General features: G+C 41.3%; 1 protein-coding gene across 8 annotated transcripts in view; it reads left to right on the forward strand.

Annotated features, from left to right (window-relative positions):
* Positions 1–11821, forward strand: part of LOC131484750 (interleukin-36 gamma-like) — a 174764-nt gene that overhangs the window by 58569 nt on the left and 104374 nt on the right. The window lies entirely within an intron of this gene.

Here is an 11821-nt window from a genome sequence, read left to right on the forward strand (position 1 = left end):
TTCATAAAGACCACTCGGGGAGGGTCCTCCCTCCGTGGTCTTCTGAATTGAGTGCTGTGAAGGAGGCTGACTTCTTAATGTCAAATTTTTTGGGTGGGGGGTGGTTCAGTGTTTAAATGTTGCATGTATACATGGAAAAGACATTTACAATTATTGGAGCCTAAATTTACATAATTAATTTTTTTACAATTATAAATTTCAAAAAGCCAAAATTTTCTTAACATGTTAAGTTCAACTTAAAACTCTTGCTGTTCTAGGGACACCTGCGTGACTTAGTCAGTTAAGCGTCTGACTCTTGATTTAGGCTCAGGTCATGATCTCACAGTTTGTGGGATCAAGCCCCATGTTGGGCTCCATACTGACAGTTCGGAGCCTGTTTGGGGTTCTTTCTCTCTCCCTCTGTTTCTACCCCTCCCCCGCTCTCAAAATAAACTTAAAAAATATTGCTATTCTATTTATAATGCCAGTTTTTGGTATAACAATGAGAAAAACCATTTTCACTTTTTAAGTTCCTGCTCAGTTATTTTATTGCTTAATGTATTAAGTTCCCCTAAATATTTACCTTTCTTTTCTACCACAGTTAATTGAGGTCCCTTAAATACTTTAAACTACAAATTTAATGTATCTGCAAATTTAATATATAATTCTTTCAAATACTTCAAATGCCTGCCAAGGCAGACTTAAAAACCTAATAAACAAAAATATTTCCAAGCATCTGAGTAATTTCCTGTAACTTCAAAAAAAAAAAAAAAGCAAATGAAAACCAAAGTAATAAATCAGGCTATAAAAATTGAAACAATTTTTACAAACATAAGCAAATTGTTTTCTACCCTTCAAATTAAAACCAGAAGTCTAATATCAATTACACATTTCAAATTGAAATTACAAAGATAAATTTCAGATTCTTTAATGTTTCAGTTTCTTTAATTGTTTCAAACTCATTGAGTAACAAAGACAGATTACCGGGACAATCTTAAAACTTATTTCTAAACATAAAAGTGTTAAAGCTGTGGGTTTCATTTACATCATCAGCTCTATGCTTTTTTTTTTTTTCTTAAACATTTTCTTGGAGTTGTAAAGCCATTTAATACAGGGGTACAGATCACCAATTAACCATCTGAGATGGTTCCTAAGCCAAAGATTCTGACCCTGAGGTTCCTGGGTCAGATTCAGGAACTTGTTTTGAGCTATAGGTTTGAGAATTTGAGACAGTGTCATTGGTCTCTTTTTGGGTAACTTGATGCAAACCACCTGTAATTCCTAGAGTCAATTCTTAGAGTTGGGGCCAGGCTGGTAAGTCAGTGGGAAGCCTTAGCTGTGAAATGGTCTCACAACTAAGCCCCATAGACCTTTCAAATGTTACCGTTGCCCAATTTTTATCTTAACTGCTTTCAACTTTTTCCACCTGATACAGAAAGATGAGATCTTTCCCCTTATTTGGTACTTAGTTATTATCTTTTATTGCTTTATCAGCTAATTTCCAAATTTTTTAGTATCTGATTTTTTTCAACATTTGCTGAAGACTACAATTCTGCACTCACTATAATGATTAATGAGTGCTTTAAAATCTCAGCATTCTTATGTATTTAGTGCCTGTGATGGCATAAATTCTTATGCATTTATTACCTGTGATAGCCACTGCTCACAGCTGCCATATGATAATGAGTAGGAGGGAGATGCCTCTGAGACTTTTCTAGAATCTAGTAGGACCTTAAAACGGGTTGAAGGAAAGCACAACAACATTTGGAGTTTGGCAGAGAATGACTCCAAGAGAATGTGCCAGTGGCCAGGGCAGCTCAACCTGTTTGGTTTGAGAGTAAGATCTGGGCAGTGAAAATGGTCCTGCTTATGGAGCCAGGAGAGGAGAACCCAGTCTGTGCAGGAATAACACCCACAGGGACCTGAGTAGCTAGTGTGACTGAGCACACTCTGTGAATCTCATTCAGAAGACAGGCCCTGTCAGGAGAAGAGTTGCCTTGTATTTCTCCCCCAGGAATTACTGACCGACTTGTATCTATCCATGTACATCACCTCCCTTCCTCACCTTCCCTCAGGGCTACTCTAGGCTTTGCCTCCTGTGATCCTCCTTTTCCTCTCCTGTATCATTTCTCTCTCCCTCCTACCGATTGATTTATACGAGCCTACCAAACCTACTGATGTGCTATAACAACTCCCATCTTAAACATAAAAATCCTATTTGATTTTACAGCCCTCTCCGGCTACCACTGTGTTTCTCTATCCCTCTTGCTCCCCCTTTTCTTTTACAGCAAAACTATGCAAAGGAGTCTTGGCTACTCACTGGCTCCATTTGCTTGCCTTTCATTCTCTCCTGAATCAATTCCTAGAAGGGCTTTGTCCTTAAGCTCTGTCCTCTTGTTATGGCCACCCACAACCTCTTTTTCACCAGAGTCAATGGCCAGGTCCTCATGTACATGACCTCTCCGTATTGTTGGACCTGCTGGACCTCCTTCTCCTTTACCCGCTTTCTCCTGTTGTCCTCTCCCTTCTCCTGGTTTTTCCCTCACCTCACTGGTTACTCCTCCTCAATCTCCTTTGATGGTCTATTTCTTCCTTTCAACCTCTCTATGTTGTCGTTCCCAGGGCTCAGTCTTCAGCCATTCTTTCTTTTCCAGCAACTCACTCTTGTTAGGTAGTATCAGGTGACCCATGGCATCATACACTTGCTACATGCCAGATACTCCTAAATCTGAATCTAAAGGGAGATTTGGAATTTATATTCTCGTGGCTAATAGGTATCTCAAATACAGCTTGGTTAAAACAGAACTTTTGGTCCACCCCTTTCTCCACAAAAGAACATGATATCTGCTGCTTCCCGAGGCTGCCCTATTTCTTTAAATACCCCAATTTACCCAGCTACTCAGCTCTTAAACCTGAGTCCCCTTTGATTTCTCTCTTTCTCTCATCTGCTACATTTACTCCATCAGCCAGTTCTGTTGTTTCTATGCCCAGAATATATCCCCCACCACTTATTACCCTGGTCCAGGATACTATTATTTCCTGCATAGTCCATTGCCACAGTCTCCTAACTGGTTTCTCTGCTTCCACTTTTGTCATCCTTTCTTCCTGTCCCCAGGCTCCATTCTTCACACAACAGCAAGATGATAAAGAATACAAGAGATTATCTCTTCCGTGTTTAAGAACCTCCAATGGTTTTGCATGACACACTAGGTCCACCCTTCTTGCATAGAGACCTGGCCCTTGTCCCTCTCTCCTGTGCTCACCCTGCCTCAGCCACATTGGCCTTCTTCCTGTGCCTTATTTATGTCAAGCCCACTTCTGACCTTGGGGACTTCACGTCTAGAAGTTCCCTTCTTTTGGCACACTGTTCCCCTAGATCTTAGCAAGATTGATACCTTATCTATATTCAGTACTCTACTTAAGCTACTTTCTCAGAGGGACATTTCCTGACCACCTTACCTAAAATAAAATAAAAATAACATCTTTCATTGCTAACCCACCCAGTTATTCTCCATCCTATTGCTGTGTTTGGTTATTTTCCTATCACTGATGATGAACTGATCCACAGATGCTAGAGCTGATACCTGACGTTGCCCCCACCCTGCATTGTTACAGAGGAACAAAAAAGGTCAGAGTTAAGAGTGGGCCCAGGCCTCTCACTCCAACCTTTAACCCCTCACCATGAAGTAGAGCTCAACTAGGTGCTGTGTAGTCACCTGATGCCCTGACATCAGCTGTGGTCACTCCTGGCATTCATCCAGTCCAATAAACAGCATGAGGGCAGGCAACCATGTGAATAGCAGAAAGGAGGCAGGCTTACCTTCACTTCCCATTGTGTATTTGCTCTTCTACCCTTCAAGAAAGAAGAGAACGCCAGTCTTCCCACACATGGCTCCTCTCAGGAAGTTACATTGCTCTGGGGAATCGGGACCCCTGGGGCACTAAACAAAGGGAATGTCTCAGTCCCCAGTGAAGGACTCCAAGGACTTTTGCGGCTTCGGGTGATTTCCATTTCTTAACTTCCAACAAAACTGAAGAAGGACCTAAATAAGTTGTTGAATAATAAGTCATTAAACATAGTTTTTTTTTTCAATATATGAAATTTATTGTCAAATTGGTTTCCATACAACACCCAGTGCTCATCCCAAAAGGTGCCCTCCTCAATACCCATCACCCACCCTCCCCTCCCTCCCACCCCCCATCAACCCTCAGTTTGTTCTCAGTTTTTAACAGTCTCTTATGCTTTGCCTCTCTCCCACTCTAACCTCTTTTTTTTTTTTTTTTCCTTCCCCTCCTCCATGGGTTTCTGTTAAGTTTCTCAGGATCCACATAAGAGTGAAAACATATGGTATCTGTCTTTCTCTGTATGGCTTATTTCACTTAGCATCACACTCTCCAGTTCCATCCACGTTGCTACAAAGAGCCATATTTCGTTCTTTCTCATTGCCACGTAGTACTCCATTGTGTATATAAACCACAATTTCTTTATCCATTCATCAGTTGATGGACATTTAGGCTCTTTCCATAATTTGGCTATTGTTGAGAGTGCTGCTATAAACATTGGGGTACAAGTGCCCCTATGCATCAGCACTCCTGTATCCCTTGGGTAAATTCCTAGCAGTGCTATTGCTGGGTCATAGGGTAGGTCTATTTTTAATTTTTTGAGGAACCTCCACACTGCTTTCCAGAGCGGCTGCACCAATTTGCACTCCCACCAACAGTGCAAGAGGGTTCCCGTTTCTCCACATCCTCTCCAGCATCTATAGTCTCCTGATTTGTTCATTTTGGCCACTCTGACTGGCGTGAGGTGATATCTGAGTGTGGTTTTGATTTGTATTTCCCTGATGAGGAGCGACGTTGAGCATCTTTTCATGTGCCTGTTGGCCATCCGGATGTCTTCTTTAGAGAAGTGTCTATTCATGTTTTCTGCCCATTTCTTCACTGGGTTATTTGTTTTTCGGGTGTGGAGTTTGGTGAGCTCTTTTTTTTTTTTTAATGTTTATTTATTTTTGAGACAGAGAGAGAGACAGAGCATGAATGGGGGAGGGGCAGAGAGAGAGGGAGACACAGAATCGGAAGCAGGCTCCAGGCTCTGAGCCATCAGCCCAGAGCCTGACGCGGGGCTCGAACTCACAAACCGTGAGATCGTGACCTGAGCTGAAGTCGGACGCTCAACTGACTGAGCCACCCAGGCGCCCCTGGTGAGCTCTTTATAGATTTTGGATACTAGCCCTTTGTCCGATATGTCATTTGCAAATATCTTTTCCCATTCCGTTGGTTGCCTTTTAGTTTTGTTGGTTGTTTCCTTTGCTGTGCAGAAGCTTTTTATCTTCATAAGGTCCCAGTAATTCACTTTTGCTTTTAATTCCCTTGCCTTTGGGGATGTGTCGAGTAAGAGATTGCTACAGCTGAGGTCAGAGAGGTCTTTTCCTTCTTTCTCCTCTAGGGTTTTGATGGTTTCCTGTCTCACATTCAGGTCCTTTATCCATTTTGAGTTTATTTTTGTGAATGGTGTGAGAAAGTGTTCTAGTTTCAACCTTCTGCATGTTGCTGTCCAGTTCTCCCAGCACCATTTGTGAAAGAGACTGTCTTTTTTCCATTGGATGTTCTTTCCTGCTTTGTCAAAGATGAGTTGGCCATACGTTTGTGGGTCTAGTTCTGGGGTTTCTATTCTATTCCATAGGTCTATGTGTCTGTTTTTGTGCCAATACCATGCTGTCTTGATGATGACAGCTTTGTAGTACAGGCTAAAGTCTGGGATTGTGATGCCTCCTGCTTTGGTCTTCTTCTTCAAAATTACTTTGGCTATTCGGGGCCTTTTGTGGTTCCATATGAATTTTAGGATTGCTTGTTCTAGTTTCGAGAAGAATGCTGGTGCAATTTTGATTGGGATTGCATTGAATGTGTAGATAGCTTTGGGTAGTATTGACATTTTGACAATATTTATTCTTCCAATCCATGAGCAGGGAATGTCTTTCCATTTCTTTATATCTTCTTCAATTTCCTTCATAAGCTTTCTATAGTTTTCAGCATACAGATCTTTTACATCTTTGTAAACATAGTTTTTGATGATAGATGACTGACTATGTGATTTTGGCAAGTAACTTAGAAAGATTTCAAAGAATTGTGTGACATAGCTACAATAAAATTCCTTTCATTCCTATCTATGTATTATTTATATGTACATGTTTTCCCACTACCTATAGGATCAATGTTGAATAGGATCATTCTAATTATAAGTAATATATAAATGTATGAAATAATTTTTTAAAAAGCTTGGTCTCATCAAGATATATCACAAGTAATCAATATGTATTTTTTTAAATAAAGAATATCAGTCAGTCTCTCTTTTTTTTTTTTTTTTTAATGTTTTACTATTTATTTTTGGGAGAGAGAGACAGACACAGCATGATCAAGGAGGGGCAGACAGAGGGAGACACAGAATCCGAATGAAGCAGGCTCCAGGCTCTGAGCCGTCAGCACAGAGCCCGACGTGGGGCTCGAACTCACGAACCGTGAGATCATGACCTGAGCCGGTCAGACGCTTAACTGACTGAGCCACGCAGGCGCCCCGCTAATAATCAATATTCATAATATGTTTATATATTTGTTATTTTGATCAATTGTATGCTAACAATAATTGTAATGATGACTCAATCTAGAAGAATTTTTTTTAATTTAACGTCCTATATTTACATAAAAAAATAAGTTTTTTTTTAAATTAAGTTTTGATTGAACACATTTTTATTATTGCAAAGAAGTATCATAGAATGATCAGTAAAATGTTTTTAGGCATGATATGTGTTACATTATATTAAAATTTCATGGGAGAAATGAATGGTTATATCAGTTCAAGAAAAAAAGGAATGCTGTTAATTTTCTCCCGTTAAAGTGGAATTTTTAGATGTATAACATGTAATTTTTAGCTGGATGACAGTAAGAATCAGTCACTGAGGTATTAGGATTTTGTTGGATATGTTTGTAAGTGATGTAGCAGTTTTCTTTTTATGTCAAACTTACAGTATTCCAGAAATGATAACCTTTGTAATTAACTATTTAAAATCACAAAAAAATTTAGATTTTAACCTAAAACATGTATGTTGGCAAAGGGGTGAAGTCATAGTTTTTCAGAATTCTTGTAGGTGGTTTGTATGCTAAAATATCAGAAGACCAATATCTTACAAGGATTAGGGCCCTGGAAGGGCCTTTTGGGGAAGGAATTGGACTCACTGCTCTAGAAGTGAGGCCCATGATGGATGGTGCATCGAGTACATTACATACTTGGGACAAGGGTCTCATCCCCAAGGCTAGGAGGGCACCGAGGCTTAATTCCTCTACTTGACATCTCTTCCAGGTGTTCCTGATGTGTTGTATTTTATTTTACTTTATTTTTTGTTTCAGAGAGAGAACGAGTGGGGTAGAGAGACAGAAAGAGAGAGAGAGAGAGAGAATGAGAATCCTAAGCAGGCTCTACCCTCAGCACAGAGCCCTATGTGGGGCTTCATCCCAGGACCCTGGGATCATGACTTGAGCCAAAATCAAGAGTCAGACACTCCACCTACTGAGCCATCCAGGCAGCCCAATGATATATTGTATTTTAAAGCCAAATACAGTGTGTAGATGCTCCTGTATGTATCTGGATTCCACACATCCCTCTGCTCCAGGGACTCATCCAAACTGAGCAGTCACATACAAACCATGTGGACCGTCTGGCTAGGTGATTCTTCAGGTTGACTTGCAGTGTCAGGATGCTCAGGTGGTGGCTAGGACTCCCTCATCTCACACTTCTGATCCCTGGCATATAAAGGATGTCATACCTTTTCTGTCTCTGAGGGCTGATGGGTTTGGGTGCCGGGATGGAGGTGAGGGGCTGGGGAGAAAGAGAAGCATTGGCCCCTTCAAACAGCCTGTGTGGAAGCTCAGGGCCAGGAAGAGGGTGGCTGAATACCAGTAACAACTGACACCTTGGTCCCCTGAGGGACCCAAGCACAGGCTTCACCTGGATCCCTCTAACTGCAGCTGCCTTATTTGCCAGAAGGTGAGATATTCTCAGAGACAGGGAGACCCCTGATTTGAGAGAGTAGCCTAGGCCCTTGGCACCCTCCTTGTCTACCTTTCCTGGTCCGTGTGCCTCGTTTCATGGTTTCATGATTTGCTTTCCAAGAAGGATTTGAATTTTCATGATTATTTGTGGAAGCAAACAATCATACTTCTACAAATAAGAAACATACTGCTTTGGGACTTCCCAGGGGGAAAATCTGTTCACTTGGCTTGCTCCAAAGTGCCAATTTAGAAGTCAGGATCTGGGTGAGATGTGATAAGAACTGGGAGGAGGCTCTGACTTTGGTTCTGCATCCCTGAGTGGGCATCACACCAGTTCTCTAAGTCATTCTCACCCAGGCTTCCAGTTGAATCAGATGTTTGTGGATAATTCAGCAAGGCTGTCCAGGGGGATGAGGAATGTGGCAGGGAGCAGGTCTGCACAGAAGGCAGGCTGACTTATCCTTCCTTCACTGGAAGGACATTGTAGCAACCACCCACCCCCAACCTAGACAAGCTCCCACACACCACTGCATCACTTACCTTCCCCCCACTAGATACTTGCTTACTCCAGCCCAAGCATATAGGATAAGCCGCACCCTAACTGTATGGACTCAAATTTATAAGCACTTGCCTCCCACTGTCTGGGTACATGGGATCTCCTTGAAAGCTGGTAGCTGGTAGGTGTGGTGTGTTACCTGCTGGAGGTGCAGACAAATCGACTTCCCAGCCCATTGTAAAGACTACCTACTTCCGTTATATTGCATGCGGTTGGTAGAGTGGGGGGAGGGTTCTGGTTCTGGGGAGGGATCAGATCAAATCATCTGATCCTTTCCACTTAGAAACAGGCTATTTCAGGGCTTCTTGGTGGCTTAGTGGGTTGAACATCCATCCGGCTCTTGATTTCGGCTCAGGTCATGATCTTACAGTTTTTGGGATCAAGCCCTGTGGTGGGCTCTGTGCTGACACCTTGCAGCCTGCTTGGGATTCTCTCTCTTCCTCTCTGTCTTTGTCCCTCCCTTGCTTGCATGCTTGCATACAGTGCATGCATGCTGGCTCTCTCTCTCTCTCTCTCTCTCTCTCAAAAATAAATAAATAAATGTTAAAAAGAATTAAGAGTTAGAAATAGGTTATTTTTCTTTTCCAGGATGAGAACACCTAGTGCAGAGAAAGGGAGAGCTCTTATCAGGGAAAGAACTTGGCTCCAAACCAGGAATACAATAGCCCTTGGAGGGTCAATTTTAGTCTTTGGCTCAGTTCCGAGAATTGAAACCCATGTCTTTTGAACATTTTAATGCAGAGGATTGAAAAAAATTATGTAAGTAATTCACAAATACATTCTTCTTGTAAAAAATTCAAGCATAAAGCTAAAGTTCCTCTTAACGACCTCCCCTCTTGCTCCACCCCCACCTTACCCTACCCCCAAGTAACCACTATTTTTAGTCTAGTCAGTACCCTTCTAGAGTTCTCTGCCTTACATACTCTTAGAAGCACATGGTCATGCATTTTGGATGTGCAGTGCTTTTTTCTTTTATGTAAATAGTATCATCCTGTGCTAACAGTTTTGCAATTTGACTTTTCCTCTTGATGACTTGTCTGAATCTCTTTCCATTTCAGCACTATTAAAAATTTTTTTTAACTTAGCATGGTTTATTTAACCTTTTCCTTACCAGGGGGCATTTAGGTTGTTTCAACAAAGTTTACTTTGTTGAACTTTTTATAAACAATTCTAAAATAAACATCCTTGAAATTGTTTGGGGAAGGCATCAAACAGTGGAATTGCTGAGTCATAAGTCATGTTAAAAATAAATTAGACATGGGGCGGCTGGGTGGCTCAGTCTGTTAAGGGAGTGACTCTTGATTTTGGCTCAGGTCATGGTCTCAGCGTTTGTGAGTGCCAGCTCTGCATGGGACTCTGCACTGGCAGTGCAGAGTGGCCTTGGAATTCTCTCTCCCTCTTTCTGCCCCTCCCCTACTCTCTCTCTCTCTCTCAAAATAAATAAATAAATATTAAAAAAATAAATTAGACATGGCCAAGTTTCTTTCCCAAATGGCTGTACCAATTTGCACTCATATAGTTGATTTGGAATCTGGCTTCCTCATGAGGTTCAATGGCTTCAAGTTTGTCATTCTTTCTGGCATGTTCTCCCTTTGGACCTGAGAGAGGTGGGTGGGATTGTATCAATCAACCAAGGAAAAGGGACAGTATCACTGCTGGGGATCCCAGGGGTACTTCTGCTTTCTTCCCTGAACTGGCCACCAGCCTCCCACCAGCTCTATCATGTACTGGGGAATGAGCACCATCCATGGACCAGCAGCCTGTCTCCTGCCAGCTATATCATGTACTGAGAATGAGCACCACTTGGGTACCTTCCCATCCTTTGCACTGCAGTTATGAAGCAGACAGAGTTGGGAGAAGGAGCTATTGCCAGGTCATAGGGCCTCCATCTAGCTCCTGTGCCCTAGCTTGTTCTGCGAGTATTCTGAAGATGAGAAAACATTTCTAATAAATTTTATCTTGATAAACGAACAATGTCTTGCAATACGAGTAGTATGTGATGCCGAACATCACATGATCACAACTGAGCCAATGATTCTTCTCTCTCTCTCTCTCTCTCTCTCTCTCTCTCTCTCTCTCTCTGAGGGATTGTGGATGATTGTCTCCCATGCTCAGATGCTCAGTCTCAGGCTGTGGTGTTTGGCAGAAATCAGTGATTTTTCAGAACGTTGGAAGGTGCCCACAGTTGGCACTAGTGTATTTTTTGTCCCTTCAAAGCACCTAGAGACAGTCCTTTGCTTTTCCATCCAAGACTAAGCTTAGGAAGGCTTTGCTTCATTCTAGGTCAGGCTGCCTGCAGATATAGACACTTTCCTCTGCTGCTTTATTGCCAGTTACATTAAATGCAATATATGACAAGAGTTTATTAATGCTATACTGTAGTCAACATATTGGTGTGGAATGCTTTGTGATTCTTTTATGGCTGCATTATAGAATGCATATAGAATGGCATTCTATTGTATCGATGTCTCATAATTCATTTAGCCAGGCTCCCATTGATAGACACTTGGGTTATTTCCAATCTTTTGCTTTTACAAGTGATGTGAAATGAGTAATTTTGATCATGTATCATTTCACATGGGTATATTTTCACCTGTAGGATAAATCCCCATGAATGAAATTGCTGGGCCAAAGGGGTTGTTTATTTGTATTTTCATAGTTATTATCAAATTTTCCTCTATATGAGTTGTACCAATTTATACTCCCACCTGTAGTATCTTAGAGTGGGGGTTTCCCCAGTCTTCCCAACAGGGTGTCTTGTTAAACTTTGATTTTTGGTAATCTGATAGGATAACACTGTTATCTCAAAGTACTGTTAATTCAATTTTCTTATAAGTTATGTTGAGCATGTTTTACTCTGTCCAAGATCTAATAGTATTTCCTTTTCTGTGGACTGCCTGTTAATACATTGTTTTGTTAGATTTTTGCCTATTGTTTTGTTGGATTTATGTTCATGTTTTTTCTAATGCTTTTGAGGGAACTCTTTATATATTAAACAAATTATCCCTTTGTGTGAGATACAGTTACAAGTATTTTTTCCCTAGGTTGTTTTGGTGTTTTGACTTTGCTTCTGGTGACTTCTGCAATTCTGGAAGTTTACTCTTTGCATCATTCATTCTTTATTCTTCACTCCATGCTTTTGATGATACTGGCCCCACTACTGAGAGTACCCTTTCCCTTCTTTTCTGTACAAGGAATCCTGCTCATTCTTTTAGGCTTGACTCATAGGTCGGTCCTCCTTGA

This window comes from Neofelis nebulosa, chromosome 9, assembly GCF_028018385.1.
Source record: "Neofelis nebulosa isolate mNeoNeb1 chromosome 9, mNeoNeb1.pri, whole genome shotgun sequence".
Classification (NCBI taxonomy): domain Eukaryota; kingdom Metazoa; phylum Chordata; class Mammalia; order Carnivora; family Felidae; genus Neofelis; species Neofelis nebulosa.